This window comes from Lepidochelys kempii, chromosome 7 (assembly GCF_965140285.1).
Source record: "Lepidochelys kempii isolate rLepKem1 chromosome 7, rLepKem1.hap1, whole genome shotgun sequence".
Lineage (NCBI taxonomy): Eukaryota > Metazoa > Chordata > Testudines > Cheloniidae > Lepidochelys > Lepidochelys kempii.
Window position 1 is genome coordinate 2614384 of NC_136386.1, and position 23506 is coordinate 2637889.

Below are 23506 nucleotides of genomic sequence, written 5' to 3' on the forward strand. Positions count from 1 at the left end.
GATTCCCAAATCTTTTTCAGAGTCACTGCTTTTGTGCCATTGTGTAAGTATGGCTGACATTCTTTGTTCCTAGCTGGGTAGTGTTTCCTTGGAGAAATGCAAAGCCCACACCTCATCGCAGATTGATTGTGCTACTCTTAATCAGATTAGTGAACATTTATGAGTACAACTTTTTTGTGTAATGGTTTGCACAACTGAGCCCACTAATCCTGAACAGGGAGTGACAGGAAAACAGGCTGTCTGTAGTGTTCAGGACCAAAGAAAGTCCATCCCCCTGTAAATTCTGACTCTCTGGCTGAGAAAAATGTTTTTCACAATGGTGGCTTGGACTAAAATACCCTAAGGGCGCAGGGCTGCTAGGTTGTACAGAAAAACCAAAGTGAGATCGTACACCCAACTTGAGGGCTTTTCTCTGTTTGTCTGGATATAATGTGATAACTTTGAACACCACAACCAATCAACCCCAACATTTCAGGGCACATTCTAGGCTTCAATGAGCAGAACCCTATAGAGTCTGGTGAAAACTGGAAAAGCCACTAACATTTAAAACCTTGCTCCTCATGCTCCCTGCTAAGACCTGCCTAACAGCAGGGCTCCCCTGCTGGCAGACGGAGAGGAGCGTGAAGGAGGCATTATACCTTCTTGCCTCTCTTAATGTGCTGCCTTCCCAATGCTTGCCCTCACTGGGTGTCCCCTCTGTCTGGGGGGGAAGGCAGGTACTTTGGGGGCAAATACAGAGCCCCAGACACGGAGAGGAAGAGAATGTGGGCCACACTGAGTCCCTTGTATGGGGGAGGGGGAAATTTAGGGAAAAAGAGCCCCAGATAGTGTTTAGATGTCCCGATATTGGGGTCTTTGTCTTATATAGGACCCTATTACATGTTGGACCCCCCCTGATCCCAATTTTCACACTTGCTATCTGGTCACCTTAACCCCAGGCATGGGGGAAACATACAGAGCCCCTAGCGTGGGGGAGAGGGAATGAGACCCTGACATTGAGGGAGAGTGGGGGACCCTTGTATGAGGGGAGCAGAGGGGTGCATACCCATCAGCTTTAATCCGGTCTGTGATTGGCTGCCATTAATAGCTTCCAGAACAACAATGCAAGCGGAACTGTGTATATGTTTACATTGTGCTTTTCTGTCAGACATTTTCACATCACTCTCCCAATCAGTTTTACTCCCATCCAAATCCCCTTGGAGAGTTCTTCTATCTCCTTTCCTTTCAGCCAGATGGGACAGGCCTCTTTCAGCGGGCTCCCGATGAGTGTCTGTCATTGCTCTCTCTTCTGGTCCAGTGGGGAATGATGGCCACAGTTTTTCTAGCCTCAGCCTCCACAGCTCCATTCTCTGTTCCTGGGGGAAACCAAGCTAAGATTCTGCCCCCTGAATAGCTTCTCAGAAATGGTCTTTAAATCCAGGAAGCCACTTGCACGTACAGTTGGATAGCACACAGGGCCCAGCCTACCTCCGCTACAAAGGGTGCAATGTTCTAGTAAATCAGCCACCCCTTCCTATGCAGAGCCCTTGGACTAGCTGCCACTTTTCAAACTGGGCTGTCACAATGGATCTAGCCTCCACAACAGCGATGTAGATGAAAATACATGCCAAGGCACAGCATAATCTTAGAAGTGTCTTAGGGCATCCACACCAGTAACGTCCTGCCTTTTCTCCCCCTCTCTACCAGCGGAGAGAAGTTTGATTCTGACCTTGGAGGAACCAGAACTAGGACTGAGTTCCAGCATGAATAGAGGCTGCAAAGTAGGTTGCAGCCTTCACATTAGGACTAAGTGTGGAAGCCGATAGAATCACAAAAAGCTTTGAGTCTTGGTCCATAACTCAGCCCCCAGATTGCTGCCAATGCAAGCAAGGAACCCAGAGACACATGGAGGGATGAGGAGAGCCTCTCTTGTGAGGCAAGGCTTGTCCCTGAATTATCCATGAAGGAGGTCGCACAAGCACTTGTGCAGCAGCTAACCTCAGTGAGGAGAAAGCCCCACTTACAAATAAATGTAAGACATCAGGGGCCTGATCCAAAACCATGGAAGTCAATGGGAGTCTCTCCATTGACTGCAGAGAGCTTTGAAGGAGGCCTGAACTGCTGATCAAAATCCTAATTTCCAGATTCAGGCACCTGCATATTCATGGAGTTAATTTATGTAGACACTCCATAGTGAGAGTGGAAATATGGATCCCAAGCCAATGCAATGGAATATCAACTAGCTATAATATGCTATGCTTATCAAAAACTCATGGACAATGGATTTATTTTATTTCTCTGGTATTTTAATATGTGTAATGTGCTATAATACCTTTTACCATGTGAACGGTGTTGGTTTGCTTGGATGTTGGTAGGACCAGATACTTCCTGCTCTTAGAAAATGGTGAAAACTAGGGCCAAGCAATGGGTTCTTTGATTTTAGATGCTTGCTGTGTTGAATATCACACTTAAATAGGAAGTTAAACTGACTAGGTCAACTGCACCTTGTGTTTCACTAAAAGCAGAAAATTATTAGTTTTATGTTTATTCACGTGCAAGGTTACACCTATAGGAGGCACACAGTGTTAATATTTAAAAGTATCAGCAGAGGAGGAAAATATTGTTCGACCATCTGTCAGAAGAAAAATAGGGGCGAATATTTTTATTTTATTGTGAGTATTCACAACTAACCGCTCTCTGAAATCTTTAAAGAAGCCATTTCCATGCAGCCCAGTGCTGTGGCTCCCGGGAGAGTGAATACCAATTGAGAAGTACATGGTACCATTTATAAAGTGAGAGAAATCATTCTGTCAGACAGGATATAGGTATCCAGATTAAGCAAGTGTCAAAATTATATGGTCTCTCCAACAGCAACTGACTCTCAAGAACAGACGAGGGATCAGGGTTATAAGAGCAAACCACAGTAGGCTGTAATTTAATTTTGACAGCAAGTAACTACAGTGCCAGTCACCAGACTAGCAGAAATGATTTCCTGCCCCTCCCCACCCCTCGACTTTTATGCAGTGAACACAAGAGCTCTGTCTAGAACTGCACTGCACAGAAACTCCTCCCAAAGGAGGGTACTGACTAAAGTGAATGTGTAGGAGGCAACTTTGAACCCTCACAAATAAGGAGAAATTTCTAGCCCCAAGAGTATTAGTAGAATTAGCTTATTTCAAAGTGACCAAGTGGGTGGGGCAATTTTTTTTAATGGATTAACTTCTGCTGGTGAAAGAGACAAGCTTTCGAGCAACCGAGCTCTTCCTCAGGTCTGGGGAAGGTTCTCAGTGTGTCATAGCTAAGTACAAGATGAAACAGATTGTTACGCATGAGGAGTTAGCCCATGTTGCGAGAGACCATTCAAGATGAAGTGGGCAACTAACATGTCTGCAGTCATAAGACCAAGCAGGGTTCGTGGGTTACAGATTGTTGTAATGAGACATAAAACCAGTGTCTGAGGGCATGCTTTTTAGCATCTAACAAAGTTACGAATTTAAGCTCCCAGGCTTATCTTTTGAAAGTGTTGTGCAGGTTTCCTTTGAGGACAAGGACGGAGAGGTCTGATATGGAGTGAACGGTGTGTGAAAAGTGTTTGCCCACAGGTGATAGGGTGTCTTGTGTGTCATCACTTTTTTGTGTGAGTTCATTCAACCGCTTTACGTAAATCCCCAAACAGGGGCACTGGTTCAGAGCCTGACCCCGTGCCCAGTAAACGACTCAGAGGAAAGACTCCTGTTCCAGCTGGTGCTGGGTCAGACTCAGCTGGATCAGGGAGCACTTTTACTTGGAGGTTTCAAAATAATGGCGTATGGGCCTTTGATTTAATCCAGAGCCTGAGCCTGCAAACACTCACTATTGAGCTCATAGCATTGGGCTCTACATCCAGTAGTGTTCACAGAATCTGGTCCATGTTTATTAGTGTAACCAAAAGGGCCATGCTATTTATAGAAAATCCCAAAGCCCTGAGCTGGACTTTAAAGTGGGGCTAACCAACAATTTTCCATCAAAACTTTTTTTTTTGTTTTTTGTTTTTGTTTTTTTTAAAAAAAGAAAAGAATTTTAATGGGAAGGGTTTGCTGTGATTGAAACTGTTCGGTTTCCCATTGGGAAAACCCCCTTTTTTGAGGGGGAGGGGAGGGTTGGCCAAAAACTTCTGCCTTGGTTTTTGCTTTTGCTTTTGTAGCATGTTGATGAGCAGTCAATTTTCTGCTGCCAATTTTGACAAAACATCTTTACACTTTCTTATAAAGTTTTCCATTTAAACCCTTGCGCCCCCTCCCCCCCACCCCCCTCCACCGCCCGCACGTTTTCTGGCCAGCTCTGCTGTACAGGCCAATCGGTTGCGCCATGTCCCTCATGCGGATGAAGGAATCTACCTCTGGCCTTTGGTACAGAAAGTAAGAAGGTTTACTAGAAATTCGCTCTGGTGCAGAGGCCTAGTACAAGGCCTCGGCTCTGCTTAAATCTCTCTGAAGTCCTATTTTGTGCTAACCCCTTTCCAGGGTGAACTTCCCTCTAGTGCAAATCAGCAAGGTTCCACTCCTATTGTTCAGCACACTTGACCTTTAACTATGAATCTTTTTTTTCTTTACACACTTTATTGTTCAAGAACTTCTGGTTGAGAGATACTCTTGATACCATTCATCCCGTGTGTCTCGGTTTGGAGTAATAAGAGCTCGGCAAGAATCAAAAGGTCCGTGTGATGCATTTTTTGACACTTAAAATAAAATGCTACATTTGTTATTTTTTTTCACCTTCCTTGACAATGTGATCTGTGAGCAATTTGGTAAATGGATTGAAAGTTTGTCTGGCTGCACTGTACTTTCTGTAACCTCTGCTGTACTTGCTATTTTGTAACTTTTAACAAGTGCAGTAAATGACAAATGACATCCCTGGAGGTTCACTCATTCCCACTCTCAGATACTCATGAAATACTGTTTAAGTTGATTGATTTTTCAACACCAACTGCAGCACTGGAAGACGTATCAGACACCACAAAGGACCCAATAACTACAGAATTCAGCAGTAGCAGAAAAGGTGGAACCAGCACCACTTGTGATGTTTGCACTTGATCCTTCTAGGGTTGCCAATCTTCCAGGAATGTCCTGGAGTCTCCAGGAATTAAAGATTAAGCTCTTAAGATTGTCATGTAATTAAACCTCTGGGAATATGTCCAACCAAAATGGGCAACCCTAGATCCTCTCTTCTAACGTTCTTCTAATGGTGAAAGCATAGATTATAGAAACCCTGCAGCTCTAAAAACGTTCTAACCTGGATTCTCCTTTTACTTGCTCCAGCATAACTCCAGATCGATAGTTACTCCTGATTCTCACTAGTCAGAGTGAGAGCAGAATGAGAAGCACCGTGCTGCACTGCAGAACCTAGTGGGCATGCAGAAATCAGGACAGGTTTGCAGACCCATATGCCTGCACAGAATCTCGCTGAAGGCGGTGAGGCTTCACATTGGCTCAGCGGTCTGACCTCATGCATTCGACTGCAGGTTCAGGGTGTGAGCGGCGGATTCTGCCCTGATGTGAAACCTCCACACTTCTGGACAAGACTTGAAGATGACGCTTCAGCAAATGTTAATCACGGCAGCATTTGCACAACACTAAATTGAATATCCTTTCCGAGACAGTCACACCGATCAAAGCCCTTTGGCATCCCCACATTGTATTAGGTCAGTGGTTCCCAAACTGGGTTTCCTGAACCTCTGGGGGGTCACGAAATATTGCAGGGGGTTCTGGGGAAAAAATTCCTAATAGCGGACAGAGCTGTCCCTAGGGACTCCAGGCAACACGGGTCCAGCAGCTAGAGCCCCTGGACTTCCAAGAGCTAAGCAGAGCAAAGCAAGCATATCTGTTACACTGAGGAGATTTAAACTTTAAGACTCCTTAAATGAAATGGAAAGGGAGGTGGATATTTTTTGCTGTTTTTAAAATTAAATAGGCAGCTAGTATTTGTTTTTAAAATGATAATGAAGAACAAGTTTAAGCTTTGTTGTAACGTGCGTTGCTCGCCTGGACTGCTCAAGACCTGAGTACTTGTGTAGGAAGAACACTTTGAGTTGGCGTCTTAAATACCTTCATGCTGTTCCACATTTGATACTCCTTAACGAAACACAGGAGCCTAGTCTTATAACAGGCTTATTCAAAGTGATACAGGCCTCGAAAGCGAGATCTTGGAAGAGTGTTGCTGTTTTCATAATGTAATACAAATACTGTAATGATAAATAATAATTAATAATAAATAGTGTGTAATAAGCGTGTCATAAAAACAAATTTTATATTTGCAAGATCACTGCTTTTATAATTTATACTCAGGTAAAGGAGAAAATCCCTAGAAATATTCATTTTTAGGAGGGGGTTTGTGAGACTTGACATTTTAGTGAAAGGGGTTCACAGGTTGTTAAAGTTTGGGAACCACTGGGTTAGGTGCTCTGTATGACCCATTACTTACAACTGTGCATAATAGCTAAATAGGAAATGTTTAACTTTCCCCACATCGGAAGGATAATGGAACTAGAAATGAATATAAAATACTCACATTTATCTCTGATCATATTAACATGGGAGTAGACACGACCTCTTGGGTCATCAAGTCCAGTCTCTGGCTATTGCAGGCAGCCCTGTTATATAATCCCATTCTTAAATATATCAAGATCTATCTTATCTCTAGTCTGGTTGTTTCACCCCACTCCTCCTATTGGAAGGCTATCAAGTAGCGTCGGCATCATTCACACTTCAGCAAAATACAACAATAATAGACCAGAACCCTAAAGTATCACTAATGTAAACACTGACGTTTTGGACTGTAACTGTAGGATGCTGTCGCATTTCTTATGGAAGACACCACCCTTCAGCATTGTGTAAATTTGGGACAGGAAAAACAGCTGTCTTCAGGGGGCTACCCTGCACATCTGATCAGTTTAAAGATTGCCCGTTCTCCTGCAGGCTGGAGAAAGCCTGCACAATTTTGATGAAATTTGATAAGCAAGGGTGTGTGCAAGAGAAGTATATGCAGGTTGCTTATTTTAGGGCTCAATTATGCAACCCACGCTCCTGTTGGAACGCTTGCATGAGCACCCCTAGGTAGTAATAAATATAACCCCTTAGGTTGGAAATGTGATGGAGAAGGCTAACAAAGCAGGACATGTTTCTCAATATGATTCCTATTGTTTAGCCATCTAAATAATTTTCTTTGAGATGGATATTTTTTCCTTCTCAGCGTTCCTGTTTGAATTTATGATTTATGAAAGAGAGACTTTTCTGATGTAAGAATATTGCTTTGAAAATTGATTCATTTGCAGATAGAGTTGGAAGGATTATTTTGACTGTTCAGTCCCTCATTCTTGGAGAATTTCACTTCAGTGAAAGGCCTATGCATTACTTATGGTCTTGCTTTGGCCCTCTGCCCAGTGGTGAATGTCATCCTTGAGGTCCCACCCTGTATTCGTTGTGCACCACAAATAGTCAAGCAATCAGGGAGCTTGAGGGGCGGTAGTGGATCCTGCATGTTACACACAATCCAGACAAAGACCAGGCCATGAGAGGACTACAAGCATGCTGAGATTCCAGAAGCTCTGGAGAGCTGTTCATTACAAACAATAGCCCTGATCCGACACTTCAGCAATTTAGTAGAATTATACATCTGAATAGCCCCATGGAGTTGATGTAAACTGTGTTCAGATTTCATGGCAACACTTTACAAAGGGTTCAGAGAAGAGCTATAAGAGTGATTCATGGTCTGGAAAATTCACCTGACAATGTGAGACTTAGAGTTGAATCTGCTCTAGCTTGTTAAAAAGAGACTTAAGTGACTTGATCATGGTCTATAAGTACCTACAAGGAGAGAGGCTTGTGAGTCCGAAGGCTTGTCTAAACACACACATTGTATGGCACAGCTGTACCAATGCAGTTAAAGCAGTACAAGACTCCAAGTGTGGATGCAGATACCGATATATAGGTGCTTCTACTGTATAACTTATTCCTATAAGGGAAGGGGAATACGCTTCAGTGATACAGGACACCTTGATGTAACTGTGCCCTCACAAGGGGTTATACAAATACACCTATTTGGGTTAGAATCATGCCCAGTGACCAAAATAGTCAAACTGTGTGTAGACCAGGTTTCATACAGGAGGGCGCTTTGACATCACACAGACATAACTGTGGAAGTCAGCAAAGATCATCCTGGAAATATGATGAACGTTTTTAACAGAGGGGGTGTCTACATGCCAATGTAAGCCTAGCATTTGAATGCAGGCTCAAGCCTAATCCTGCTTTTGTCTACACACAAATCATGCTAATCCAGGGGTCAGACCCAGGACCCCACAGGGATGGAGGCTCTGAGCCTAAGTCAAGCTGGGACCCAGGGTTCAAGCTGTGTTGCTTTACAGTGTAGACATAGCCCCTCTGGACTGGTGCTCTGGGACTCCACCAAAAGTATTCTGTGATCCTATGGGCCAACTTTTTTGTTCTCTGGACAGTCAAGTTCAGTCATGGTCATGGTTTCTCCAAGCAGCACCACAGACAAAGGGTTAGTGTGGCCACAATTTGGGAGGGCTGTAGGAGGTCTGGGGTAGGGGTGGCTGGACTCCAGGTCACATAATACCGTGTAGTCACTGGAGCTCCAGGTGGGGACCCAGGATTCAATGATTCCTAACCTGCAGTTACAAATGAGGGTAGATGCTCAAACCCTAGGTTAACAAACCCAGGGTCTGCTAACTCGAGTTCTGCTCGCCCTGGGCTCACGTTGCAGTGCAGACATATCCAAAGAGGGTGATTAACCCATGGAAGAACTCACCAAGGGATGTGGTGGATTCTCCATCGCTTGGATTCTTGAAATGATGGCTGGGTGCATTTTTTATTTAAGATTAAGCTCAGTGGAATACTCAGGAGGTGAAATTCCATGACCTTTGTAATATGAGAGATCAAACTAGGTGATTTCGGTGCCCCCATCCAGCCTTCAGAATCGTCACTGATTCTCGGGATTCTGGGAACTTCAAAAGATACCCTTACAGCTGTGAAATGTTCTGCACTGCTTGCATTTCTGTGCAAAACTAAAGATTTCAGGGTTTCATAAAACATTGTTGTGATCTCTGTGCATTTTCCCTATTTATGTATATTTTTTTCCCTTGCATGTAATTCTTTTTATATCTGCCTTTTTTATAATGGTCTCTTTTGTATCCTTCCTACACTGTAATCATTTCTTCATCATTTCCTCTTGTTGCTATGTGATGTTCCTTTGTTTTTTCTTTGGTTTTAGCTGTTAGTATTGTTTCATCTCTTTCTGCATTTTTATAAGTGTCTCTCATTGGGGCGTGCGCTCACACTCGCACAGAAAAAGACAAGGGATTTCATTTTCTCAAATAACAAGGAAGACTTTTAGTTTTTTTTGTTTTTAAATAAATTGCATCTGAAAATTACAACTGGGTTTGACTGAAAGGTTCCACTTAGCCTCTTCTTCCTGGAATAATACATTTTCTTCTGAGCTGACTGTGGCTTTTGTCCTCTTTAGAACCACAGAGATAATTTTCGGTCAGTTGAGACAAGGCTGATGATTTAGTTGGCCATAGGTGGTGCTTTGGCTTCCCAAGCTTCAGCACTCACCACTGCAAAAATATATGCAGCTAAAAATATAGCTGTACCTGAAGTCTATTGCCTAGAAAAACAAATGCAGCAGATTTTCAGTGAGGGAGGCTAGGCTGGGGACATGAGGACAATAATTCTTGCTTTGCAAGTCACTGCAAGGCTAAACTCCTTGTTTTTGAGAGAGTTTTTTAAACGTTAAATTTAACTGAATGTTCTGCCTCTAGGATGTGCCAGGGCTGTGGCAGATTCACGGGGTAGGACCTGTGTTTGGTACCTTAGCTTAAGTTATTCACTGTGTGTGATCAGCTACAAGCTCTTAGTATACAGCACCTCCTTCCTGGTAACCTTCTCTGATTTTTCCCCACCCACCCTGGTCCCTCAGGGTAATGCTTAACCAGGCTATCAGGATGTTCATCACTAAAATCCACTATAGACCCTAATTAATCCATATAGAACTAGACCTATTCTGCCCTTATTTCTTAAAAAAGAAATTCTCATTGACTTCAATGTGACCTTTGAATGCGGGGGCGGGGGAGAGGATAAAATATAGTCATAAGTGATTTGCCCAAGGCCAGGGATAGACTAGGACTTGGGAGTCCCTGGCTCTCAGCCCTGTGCTCTGGACCCCTCTGTGTCTCATTTATTTTTCCCAGTTTCTAAGAGATCTGTCTACCTGCTGGGCTAGAACCAGCGAGGGTGCCCCATTCTCCATTCTCTCCTATCCCCACCACCAGTTTCCTTTCCAAAATCCAGTGTGCTGGAGCTCTTAGTGTCATGAACTACTGCTGAATTTGCCTCATGTCTGTGGCATTACTGCAGGTCCCTTGGGCTGATGGAGACATGTCACCCAATTGTCCATAGGTGCACTCAAAGGCAGGTTAGTCCCAATGCTGCGCTAAAGAACGCGAACCCCCCAAATGGCATGCACACCTGCTTGGTGTCCTCAGAAAAAGCGAAGACCAGCTGACTGCAAGTGCAGCTAAGGCAGGAGTCCCATCATGTCTAACATGTCCTAACAGGGTGTGAGCGACAGCCATTGGAGAATCCTAGAAGCTCCAAGACCTAGCATAACTAATAATGCGCCATCCCCAAATAAGAAGCAGAGCAGGACAGGGGGTTGGAGTGAAAGGACACTTAGTCTGGGAGTTAGCTGAGAGCTGAAAGGCAGTGTTAGAATACACACATAGTGACCATGCTAGGTAATGCCTCGTGGTGGATGTGGCAATGAGGAAGCAAATAGCATTTGATGTCTGGGAAGCAAATTTATCATTAAGTGCTGATGGGCAATGCCATGCAATGAAGCACGGATCACACCTGGCTTATACATACGCTAAAACGGCAATGCCCTCGATCACATGCAGGAGAACACGTTCCCCACCATGACCAACATTCACATGCTCAACCTCCAGCCCCTCCTCTTGTGAACCAAGGGAGCTCTGGAAATGTCATTTAGGTGCTTACATGGGAGATGGACTCTCTCCACAATATTACCTTGTGGATGTTGTAAATCTACTTTCACTTATGCCCCCGTAATACAATGGTGGTAGCCACTGTGAAGGCAAACACCCCCTGGTGGCTTTTTGGTCCTCTTTGACCCTCCCAGTCCAAGGCTCCCTTCTTCCAGGAACTTTGTTTCCCAGAAAGTTTTTCTTGCGCTGGCCCTTTTGATTTGGAGGAGCCAAGTAGCAGCAGCTCCGAAGTGGCCATTTTGCAACTGAAAGCTGCATCTGTCTCTTCCAGCTGGCAAGTGCTAATTAAGTTCCCCTTTTATTATTGCTGAGGAGATAGTATGGTCTCACAGCAGTCACTTCCCCTTGGGGAGAGGAGTGTGCCCTGCTGCTCTGGCCAGCAGAGCTCATACAGCCTTTTCACTCTGCAACTCTCCCTTCTGCCGGGGAACCTGCCTGCTTTGTATGCACTGGCTGTACGGCCCCAACTGCATCCAGTGACATCAGGCCCGTGTCCCTGCTTTTGTCCAATTTACCGGGCTTTGCTCACTTGGTGTAAATTATTCATAGAATCATAGAATATCAGGGTTGGAAGGGACCCCAGAAGGTCATCTAGTCCAACCCCCTGCTTGAAGCAGGACCAATTCCCAGTTAAATCAGGGGTTTGTGCGAATGATCATGGGGACAGTTGGACCCATAGTTTATTGGTGGGGAAGGTGCTTGTAGCTGTAGTTAACTTCAGCTGCTTCTTGTGCCACCACACTTACCAGGTGCCTCCAGGGTCGATTGTGCCGTGATCCTCCACTGGTGTCCTTGACGTGTCCACTTTGGAAACCGCTGCAGGAAGTCTGCACAAAGGTTTATTGATCCCTCTCTGACTTGGAGACAGACCTTTCAGAATGCCTCAGTGCCCACAACTGGGGCCAGATTTCCCAACGAGCTCAGCTGCCTTTTAGGCAGGTGGGTAAATGTGGCTGCTGAGCACTTCTGAACATCCTGGCCATCGTCTGTGTTTGTATTTGAATTGAATTGCCAGGCAGCTTTCTCCAGTCGCACTAGCATTTCATTGTTGTTTCTTGTACAGTTTACACTAATTTTCACTATTTTTACATGTTGCCAAATTCAAGTTCCCGCAGGCGTTTGTTCACAACACTTTCATAGCTACTTATTTAGCTCAAGTATGGAACCTTCCAAACTTTGTTCAAAAGTTAACACTTGTGCCACATGAAATTCAGTGCTGCAGAAGTGTTCCAAAACCCATTCAAGTATTACCAGGTCAACAGAAATGGGTTCCATGTGCATAGTAAATATTGCTTACCAAGACTCTCGACTAAGATCATCTGTCATTTACTAAATCAAAATGCATAGGAACAGAAGAATTCTTCTAATTAAGCTAATTGACCATGAGCCAATAACAGTGGATTTTTTGGGGGGAGGAGGGTGTCTTCTCATTGACATTAGTATGGGTAGCAAAATTGACCCATGGTCTGTAAAGTATCATGGAATCCTAGAACTTGAACATGAGAGAGCTCCACTAGGTCAACTTGTCCATCCCTGGCCAATGCAGGACTGCTCTCATAGTTCAGCATCTGCTTTGCCTTGTCTAGTTTGAAATGATTACATCAATGGGACTTCCATCTCTGATCTAATGGGACAGTCAACATTTACAGTATCTATCTTCCCTGATGTCCAGCCCCAAATTCCCTGTGTTGGGTTTCATTCTTTTATTACTAGGAGAGCTAGTTGGAAATTTTCTGACAGAAGGGTCTTCCATTGGAAAATGCAAATTGGTTGAAAGCAAAACTTTTTTTGTGAAAATGTGTCAATTTTGATGAAAGTTTCTTTAGAAAGAAACATTGAAAAAAAGTGTTTTGAAAACTTCAATTTTGTTTCAAAATGCATTTATTTCATTTTTAATGTTACAATAATGTTACAATTGGAATGAAATATTTTAAATTTTATCAAAATGAAACATTTCAATTGATGTGCATTTTTCTTGCATTTAATTTCATGGGAAATTACAATATCTTTTGTTCCATTTCAGAACAGAAAACTTTTTGAAACCTTGGATTTTCCTATGAAATAAAAAATCAATTCCTGTCCAATTGCCTGTTACATCCTCTTGGGCCACCCAAAACATTGTCTTAGTTCTCAGTGTCATTACCCTTCAAATGCAATTAAATTTGTTCACTTTGAGTTAGGTGGATCCTAGTCAAATCCTGCCTTGGTTTACATTGGATTTAACTCAGAAAAGAATCTGATCCACTAAATTCTTCTAATTTTTCTGCATGTGCTAGTAAAGCAGTTCCACTCCTGTTGCTCTTCTCTGAATTCCCTCCAGGTTCACAACCTCTTCATGGCTTTAGGGTGTCTAGAACTGAGCTGTATTCTAGGAGTGTGCATAGTTGGTTAATCATAGCACTGATTGTGCAGTTCCAAAGTAGAACCAGTGCTCATGTATGGGACTGGCCATCTTGCCAAAGTGGGACTCCTCCTCCACCATGCTAAATATAATTTGCAGCAGATCCTCTCCATTTTTCAGAAGATATTAGTGCCCGCGGTATTAAGTATTAAACAGTAGTTCTCCATTTATTCACATGAATGATTCAGTGCAAACTCCTGCTCTCCCATTAATATCCACTAACCTCATCCAGGGATAAAATTTGATTTAGTCCCCAAATTACCTCAGCTCGGAGGCTCTCGGTGATGCTACCTGAATAACAACGATGGCAGCATCTTTCCAGGAGACTCCAGTGGAAAAATCCAGTGCATATTGACAGACCCAAATAAATGGCTAAACAGTCTAATCTAATGACACCATGCATCTCAGAAATGTGTGTCTCCAAAATCAATGGGAATTGAAACGGAACAAGGTGGAATTGTCCTTGGCCAGATGCAGGTATGTCATGTGTCGTTTCAGGGGAAGGCTCAGGCAGGCCCAGAGCCAGGCTTTTGGGAAGGGGAGGGAGCGAACCCTCTAAGCAGGTCCTAAATGCTGTATGACAAGTGAGACAAACAGAACTGTACAGAGTGATGGCGGGCGGGGGGGGGAAACCGCCTGGGGAGATGTAAAAGGGGATGACAGCCTCACTGCCTCAGAGGGTGTGCACCCCATTAGTTAATAGGGTTCAGGCCTAACTGTTGATGCACGATCACATTAATACAGTGCCCAGAAGTGCTTCCCTCTGTCTGCACCAGCTTAAGAAGTCGTATCCTTTTTCTCCGACCTGGACCTGGCTACTGTTCTGCCACTTCAGGGTTTGACTCCTGGCGCGTGCTCTGAGTGGGGTTACACCTTATATCCCTCCAGAGAGTGGGCCAGCGGCCCAACGCAGCAGCTTGCTCAGTGACTGGTGCGTCTTGCTGGTAGCAGATGGCATCAGTGCCCTTGTGGGTGTCTGAGGTGTTGGCTTTGACCTGTAACACTATCCGTGGATATTGATTTGCACCGCTGCACCTAGGGGACGTTTGTGTCTAGGATGCCTAGAGCACAAGTGTGGGGACAAGAGGCCCCTCTTCTAGCTCTTGTGCACCCACAGGGACCCTCCTTTCCCTGTACCACACTAGAGAGCATCCAGGACACAAATTTGCTGCATCTTGCATTAAGAAAGAGGGCGTTGGGAAGATTATTTTCTGAGGGCCCTTGGCTCTGATCTCCCCACCCGCCCCCGAAACAACCTGAATTTGCTCTCAGGACACGCTGCTAAAGCTGCCTCTGTGATAGGCTTTGGATGGAGTGAGGTGGGAATTTTATTGTTATATTTACTGCCTAGTACATTAATTTTTCTTATTTTATTGGGTTGCTGGGTGATTTGGTTGTTGTTGTTGTTGCTACTTATAACGCTGATTGATAGGGTGCCTAGAGTTCACGCACAGGGGGTTTTGTATCGTTTTTCAATCAAAGAATGAATAATGTTTTGGATCAGCAAAGCAGTGGAGGCAGCTGACATCCAGAAGAGGGTGAGCAGACCAGCTGCTGCGTTAGTTCTTCTCTAGTTTGGATCCCATTGGTTATCTTAAGTGCTTTCCTTATCATCTCACTTCAGAGACCACTGAAAGCAGGACAAGCATTGCTTGGCCAGCCGGCTCTGCAGCAGACCCCTCTGCAACAGCTCAAGGATTGCAAGAGCTGGAGTGGGGCGTTGGTTCATGTAACCATTCAGTGAGGAGTTCATCTCATTTAAAAACATCTAAAGCTTCACAGAACAAAAGGCAGAAAGTAATCAGAGAAGTGGGGGCAAGAACATCCCACCGTAATAGGCTGGACAAGAAAGCAGAGGTAAAATTTCTACTAGCAATGGATGATTCCGTTCAGATAAAATATTAACTGGCCTTCAGCCTGCTCCTCCTCAAGTGGGCAGGTTTGCACTACTGTAAGGTTCGACATGACTTGGGTAGGTACCCCCAGCTCCCCTTTCTGTACACCCAGATCTCCTCTGCCTCACTCTTCGGCACATCCAGCTGCCGGGCTGAACACCCTCACAAGGAACCCGCCTCTCCCTTATTCCCCACATTCACCCTCATGGTTGCAGCATTTACAAGGCACAGAAGTTTTAGTGACTTGTAGTGTTCATGGCGTGGGGGCGGGAAGTGATGCTATCTGATGGGTTTGCCACCAGCTTCCATTAAAGTCAATGAGCAAGAACGATCATGCCCCTTCCCCTTTTGACATACCCCCTGCACCAGGAGGGCCAGGAGAAGATAGTCTAGCCAGCCATGTTGGATCTATGCCAGCCAAGGAGTCTCAGTACTCCCATATTGAGGAAATTCTCAGCTGCCCAGGGCAGGGCAGACTTTCCGCCCCTTTGCTTTGTGGGAGTGGTGCAGCGAGGCCAAAGCACGGTCTGAGGATCTGGCCCAGTGTGTTTACTTGTGCCATTCATATTTCTGTTCTGAAACTCCTCGCCTACCTACCTGTTATACACTCAGCTAGAGAATTGTAAACTACTACTAGAATACATCCAAACTTATTGTCAGACCAGATGGGTAATTCTTCTCAAATCTTTCAATTTTTGGACATAATTTATGTTTTTTAACACATCCCAGCCAAATCAGAAAAAAAAAAATCCTGTTTGCTAATGCATCATTTTTGCAATCGCCAAATACTTGAATTTTTCTATAAGATCAGCAACTATTTATTCTACCTGAGAAAAACCAACTGCTGCGTAACCCTGTATTTGGAATGTACTGCCAATAGCATTTATCCTCTTACAATAGTAAGAAGGAAGGAATTATTTTGTAGTGAAGACAGATTTTAGGTGGGGAATATGGAGAAGACATTTGCCAAAATATGAAATCAGGCAGCAGATCTTCCCATGGATTTTGCACGTTTGATTATGACTAGGGAAGTCCTGCTATTAGAATGCCATTGACTTCTGTGCGGTCTGATTAGGGGCTTTCGTTTCTGCATAGGATCGGGCCACGTTTCTGCTTCACACCCTTTGTGTTAATCCAGTGAATCTAATTTATTTTTTGCATAAGGAGTATTTGTATGACTGGATCTAGCGAATGCAGGAAATTTGGTCTTGAGAACAAATTTTGCTTGTCATCCTATGCTATAGATAGATGCATAATTCATGAATTTCACACTGGTCATATGTTTATTGCAAACAATGTTCTTTGCATTGATTCAGATACCAAGCAATCTTTGCAGGAGACAGCAAATTACAATGCAAAACCAGTAAGCTAGTGCTTTGTGGTTTTAAAACAAAAAACAACAGCCAATTGATTTTTTTGAATCTTTTGTCATCACTAGCGTTTGAAAAGTCAGTGTTGCGTACAGCCGTTCTCATTTCTTTACATTTTTTTTTCATTCCTCATGATAAATATCTAATGACCCAATATGAACAAAGTGTGTCTATGAGATTCTGTGGCTGCATATTTCCCATGTCCACCTGGCCTAACCAAGAGAATCAAAGCATAGGGTCCTGATGCTAGAGCAGTGGTGGGCAACCTGTGGGCCACATGTGGCCCATTAGGGTAATCCGCTGTCGGGCCTCCAGACAGTTTGCTTACATTTGTAGGGCTCCCAGTGGCCACGGTTCACCATCAAACAGGAACATAAGAATGGCCATACTGGGTCAGTCGGCGGTCCATCCAGCCTTGTGTCTTCTATTCTCACAATGGCCAATGCCGGACGCATCAGAGGGAATGCACAGAACAGGCAGTCATTGAGTGAGCCATCCCCTGTCGTCCAGTCCCAGCATCTGGTACTCTGAGTCTTGGCGGTACCCAGAGCATGGGCTTGCCTCCCTGACTTAGTCATCTTGGCTGAGTCCTCTCTCTTTTCCAGCTTGGCTGAGTCCTCTCTCTTTTCCACACTGATCAATCCCAGTCTTTCGGAAGTTTGCAGTGGAACAGAGAATTGAGCTGGGTCTATGACTAGTGCCGTCATAGATCATCCTGTCTCTCTGGCCCAAGGGGCCACTATACCCGCTGGATTGCTTGAGTGCAGTACACTCTGGCTCTCCCCTGGGCATGCTGTTATGCTGGGATGAGGGGGCCAAGAGGAGTGAACTAGAGCTGGTGTGCTAGCTATACACCAGCTGTGGATTTCCCCCATGGCCTTGGCCAGCTTTACGGCCCACAGGTGACACTGCAGCAGCACCAAGGGCCAGGGGTGTGAAGCAAACTGGTAATTGCTAGGTGCAATGGGCAGCTCCATGAGAATGATTCAGAAAAGCTCTTTGTGGCTCTATTGTGTAATCTTCTTTGCAGCGGTGACCGTGCTCTGGTCACAGCTAAGACAGAGTTCTTTAGATGACTTATTTTGCCACTGAGCTCATCTGATTAACATAAATGATCTGCTAATTATTCTTCAGCTGCAGTTTTTTCTGTAGCATTTAGAAATAAGATGAGGGGAAGAATCTCAAGCCTTGGCAACATATGTCAGAACTCCATGCAGGGGTGTGGGAGTGTGGTTTTAAAAGGCAATAGCAAAATGGGGCCTTTTTAGGAGCTGATGATTTTTTGAATTGTTAGATTCGCATAACAGTACTTCCCCATGTTAAAAATGCAAATAAGTGCTCAGAATAGTTTTCAAAACTACAATTATATTCACATGCCCTTAGATCTGAAAAATAATGAATCATTACACCCTGACGTTGCATTGACATTCCCAAACGGGTCTGAAAGCAACTGGAGTCTGAGGAGCTGTTGGAAAAACCTGCCGAGTGACTCAAACAGATTTCGATGGTAATATAGTCTATTCAGCAGTCTCGGCTTTCCACTTCCTAAAAGTTATTGGCTTATGTTAGAACAGCACCTCGCCTGGTGCGCGTGTGCTGCGGGGGGAGGTCCACAGGCAGAATCTAGTGAACTGAAAACAACGCAATCAGCCAAAGGAGTTTTGTGTTTTTCCATTTACTGCTGGGTTTAAGGGTTTATTTTGTAGCTGCACGAGAAGGCTTCAGTTCAATATCAATCGCCTTCTGGGTGCAGAGAGGGGTTCAGATATTGAGTTTTAATGCATGATAAAATTTGTGACAACACTAAGCTTGCTAACATTTAGACCAAATGCTGTTTTGTATGACATGGGGGACTGCATAATCTTGTGTTCAGTAAACAGGCAAAGTAAGTAATTTGTAGCCGTTCTCTTTGATATCATGCTTTCTAGCCAGGGGCAAGGAAGTTCTGGGGGTTTTAATCCTCCCCCCTGCCAAACAGATGAATAGCAACACTGTCTTTGCTCAGTGGCTGAATTAAAATTGTCTACAATATCTACAGCCTCTCTCCCCTGCAGATAGAGAAGCTGAGAGTGGTGCCTTGAACAAGGGTGACTCTTCCATTCTGGATCTGTAATCATGTAAACTGGAAATACAACCATTGTCAGCTATGCACTCAGATTAGCCTGGCTGTTAAGTTCCCATTCTGGTATTTATTGTTGCACTTAGAACCTTTTCAGCGATCCTAAACAGTGTGTATGCCTTTTGCTGGTCCCGTGCACAGGGGTGAATTTTTCCCTATCAGTGTTTTTGTAGAAAAGTTTCAAATACCTGATCTGCTTTTTCTGCTGCTGCTCTGTCTTATGTTCTATCTAACCCGCAGTTAAGCTACACACTAACTAACTCCCATAGGTTTCAGAGTAGCAGCCGTGTTAGTCTGTATCCGCAAAAAGAAAAAGGAGGACTTGTGACACCTTAGAGACTAACTGCTGGAAATGGCCCACCTTGATTATCACTACAAAAGGTTCCCCCCCACCCCCCCGCACTCTTCTGCTGGTAATAGCTCACCTTACCTAATCTCTCTCATTGCAGTGTGTAGGTAACACCCACTGTTTCATGTTCTCTGTGTATATAAATCTCCCCACCGTATTTTCCACTGCATGCATCTGATGAAGTGAGCTGTAGCTCACAAAAGCTTGTGCTCAAATAAATTGGTTAGTCTCTAAGGTGCCACAAGTCCTCCTTTTCTTTTTACTAACTCCCATAGTTGTCTGTGCTGGTGCTTATAGGTGGACTCACAATAATTGTTTGTTCTTTTTATGGGCGTCAGTTCTTAGGGAAGGAATAGCTTTATTTTTAGGTTTATATTATTTGATAGCTATGAACAGCACACGGTCATTAATTATGAGTTTTAAAGCTTTCAGTATCTTTTAAGGCTCAGCCCTTAGAATAAACCCTCAGCAGCTCCAAATCTTTCCTATCATTTGGGCAGGGATTTGCTGGAAGGTACATTCCGGACAGCTCATATAATGATGTATGTGTAACCCACATTAACAGTGCATGGCTCTTTGTCCCCGAGACGGGTGCATCCACGTGACAAGGTTTATACATTTGCTATGGGAGCACGGATGTTAGCTTGTACAGTAGATGCACCTGCTTTTAGATCGAGATCCTGGTTTCAATCCCTGCTACCCACCCATCATTACGTACATGTTCTGTAGTGTGCTGTATAAAAATAATTAGGGTGAAATTCACCAAGGTGAACAGAGTTCATATAGGGTCCTATGAGCCACTTAAGGTGAGCCATTAACACAGAGCTTAACTGGTATATTGGCTCTTGTGTGAGCTGTCTGCATTGGGGTGAGTTTCACCATCAGACCGGAACCCCCGGGGCCTGAATTCCGTAGGTGAGCGCTCTTCCAACCTGCACATTAAATGTCCTGCTCTGCTAGCTCGAGTTATTAGGGCATTGTCATAATAGCTGACAGTTCTTCACATGAGGCAGAGTCTGTTTTGACCTTCTCTGGTTGGAAACTGATTGCCAGTTTAGTTGTCCTTTTCTGCCCATTTGAGATGGTGATGTGAGAAATCAGAACTGACAGTGCATTTTCCATCGAAATCCTGGCAGAAATTGGGTAATCTACACATCTTCGTGGAATAATTCCAACCCCAAGCTGAAAAGAGAGGGACACAGGGGACACACCGCCCGACTCTGCACCTGAGTAAAATATGCTGCAGCAAAAAGTTAAGTCAGCAAAACTGCTTGTGACCCACATTTGAAAGGGGGAAACTGAAGCAAAGGATTGCTGGGGGAAGAGATTTCGCGCGACAGGAGAAAAGTGAAATTCTTTGTCTCTCTTGCTGAGTAAAAAGATGCACAACATAATAGAAGGAACGGTATGCTGCTTCTGAACCCGAATAGCTGTCTGTGGGGCATTAGTGGAGTGAATCTACAGCACCTGCTCTCATTGAATGGAAAAATATTCCTTTGATTTTCAACCAGTGAATGGCCCCCGAACTAGAATCCCTTTTTGGTGGATCATAGAATCATAGAATCTCAGGGCGGGAAGGGACCTCAGGAGGTCATCTCGTCCCACCCCCTGCTCAAAGCAGGACCGATCCCCGACTAAATCAATGTGGATGTGGAGCACTGCAGGTCACATGCTGCTCAATCCTTGATTCCAGGTGCTAAATTGCACTGAAAGGTGGTAAATTGCTAAAATCCATGAAATACTTCCCCCCTCCCCCCACCCACCCATTACTATTCTGTATAAGTAATTGCTATGATTGTCAAAGGGATGTGCAGTCGGGAAGGGGAGAGGTGCTGCAGTCATGAATGCCCAGTAACAAATATATTCAAAGTTAAGTCAGAAAAAATGGCAGTGATCAGAGAAACGTAGGCACGGTTATTTACTTTTGTAACCTGGTTCACTATATACCACTCAAGTTTGATAACGATAGCTAATGACCTGCTTCTTTCAACTGATGTAGACAAACTTTCTTTTATGGTTTTACTTGGTCTCTGCTTGCTGCGATTGATGTTATCAATCATTGTTTTGCTCCCGTGCCTCTAAGGCAATGTCAGATATGATCTCACAGGATAAAACAACCAACACGATTTGCCAACCTACTCTGTACTGGACTTGACTGACAACCAATACAATAATCAAGACAACTCTGCTTATAGCATTTTCCCATCTGGTCCAGAAGAATGTGGCTTCTGATTCCTGTTGTTACACCAGTAATTTCACTATAGTGCCCTGCTAGGTGAGTTGTGCATTGTGGCTGAAATCCACATTCTCTAGGCCTTAAATGATACATATGTCCTGTATTGTCTCTTGGTTCAGGTGTGAATTTCAGCATGTTAAAAATGCCATCCTTCTAACGAGTGGAAATAAAAGTATCAAGGGCACACTAACATTTTCAGAGGTGCGGGAGGGCCTTTGGATGGAATGTGTGGTAGGCTTGGGTGACTCCAGCATGGACAGAACTAAGTGGTGCCATGTTGAAAGAGGTGCTCTCATGTACATAAAACATTAACTCAAGGTCCCCTCTCCCTGGATCTTGTGGATTTCCCAGAAGAAAAATTCCCATTGCATCCTACCATGCTATTTAAAAGTGCAGATGGTAACCTTGCGCTGGGCAACTTTCACCAATTTAAAAGAGGTACTAACATCCAAGGTTACTGCTACTGAAAGGGTAACAGCTGATATGCTCACTTTCAGAGTCATTGTACTCGGGGTCCAGCATCTAACTCATTATTTTTTAAAGTGTCTTGGGAGATACCATGAGTATGAAAAGCAGCCTATAAAGCCAGATTCTATTTTAAACAGTAAGTCTTCCCTCTGACTGAAGGTGATGTATTCGGCTGCTCAGTGTTCTTATTTGGGACCAAAAGGTTTGTCTTTGCCCAGCAGTGGTGTACAGTCTTTGCAATGCCTATGGCTGCACTGGCAAGTTGCTATGGCTCCCAAAGACCGGTTTTTGAATGTTATAATTCTTGACGTCTGATTTGTGTCCATTTATTCTTTTATGTAGAGACTGTCCAGTTTGGCCAATGTACATGGCAGAGGGGCATTGCTGGCACATGATGGCATATACCACATTGGTGGATGTGCAGGTGAACGAGCCTCTGATAGTGGGGCTGATGTGATTAGGCCCTGTGATGGTGTCCCACACACCACACCACACAACAGAACCACTAACCTAGGAACCTATCCTTGCAACAAAGCCCGTTGCCAACTGTGCCCACATATCTATTCAGGGGACACCATCACAGGGCCTAATAACATCAGCCACACTATCAGAGGCTCATTCACCTGCACATCCACCAATGTGGTATATGCCATCATGTGCCAGCAATGCCCCTCTGCCAGGTACCTTGGTCAAACTGGACAGTCTCTACGTAAAAGAATAAATGGACACAAATCAGATGTCAAGAATGATAACATTCAAAAACCAGTCGGAGAACACTTCAATCTCTCTGGTCACTTGATTACAGACCTAAAAGTGGCAATTCTTCAACAAAAAAACTTCAAAAACAGACTCCAACGAGAGACTGCTGAACTGGAATTAATTTGAAAACTGGATACAATTAACTTAGGCTTGAATAAAGACTGGGAGTGGATGGGTCATTACACAAAGTAAAACTATTTCCCCATGTTTATTCCCCCCCTCCACCCCCCAATGTTCCTCAGACATTCTTGTCAACTGCTGGAAATGGCCCATATGGAGATCACTACAAAAGGTTCTCCCCCCCGCTGGTAATAGCTCACCTTACCTGATCACTCTCTGGTTACAGTGTATATGGTAACACCCATTGTTTCATGTTCTCTGTGTATATAAATCTCCCCACTGTATTTTCCACTGCATGCATCCGATGAAGTGAGCTGTAGCTCATGAAAACTTATGCTCAAATAAATTTGTTAGTCTCTAAGGTGCCACAAGTCCTCCTTTTCTATCTACAGACGTTTCTCTCAAACCAATTTCCTGATGCTGGCTTGCGTCTGTTAATTGGCAATGGTGGTTTGATTTGCTTAGACTCAGAACAGAAAAGGTTTCTTCTTAAACATAAGTATCTGGAAAGAGGCCTGCACAAATTTCAGCCCTTTAACTCTGGTTTTCTGCCACTCAGCAAGTATTTATAGGTGTTTGACCTGTTTCCTTCAAGACACGATAAGTCATTTTTAAGCCAATTAGTTCTAGATTCGCTTTGGCAGCAACTTGAGTTCAGCTGGAAATTGGTCTGCAAAGAACACGAACCTTGGGGCTAGTAGAGGGAAGCGGCATGTTCAGTGGAGGTGGTGCAGGAGGGAGACTCAGG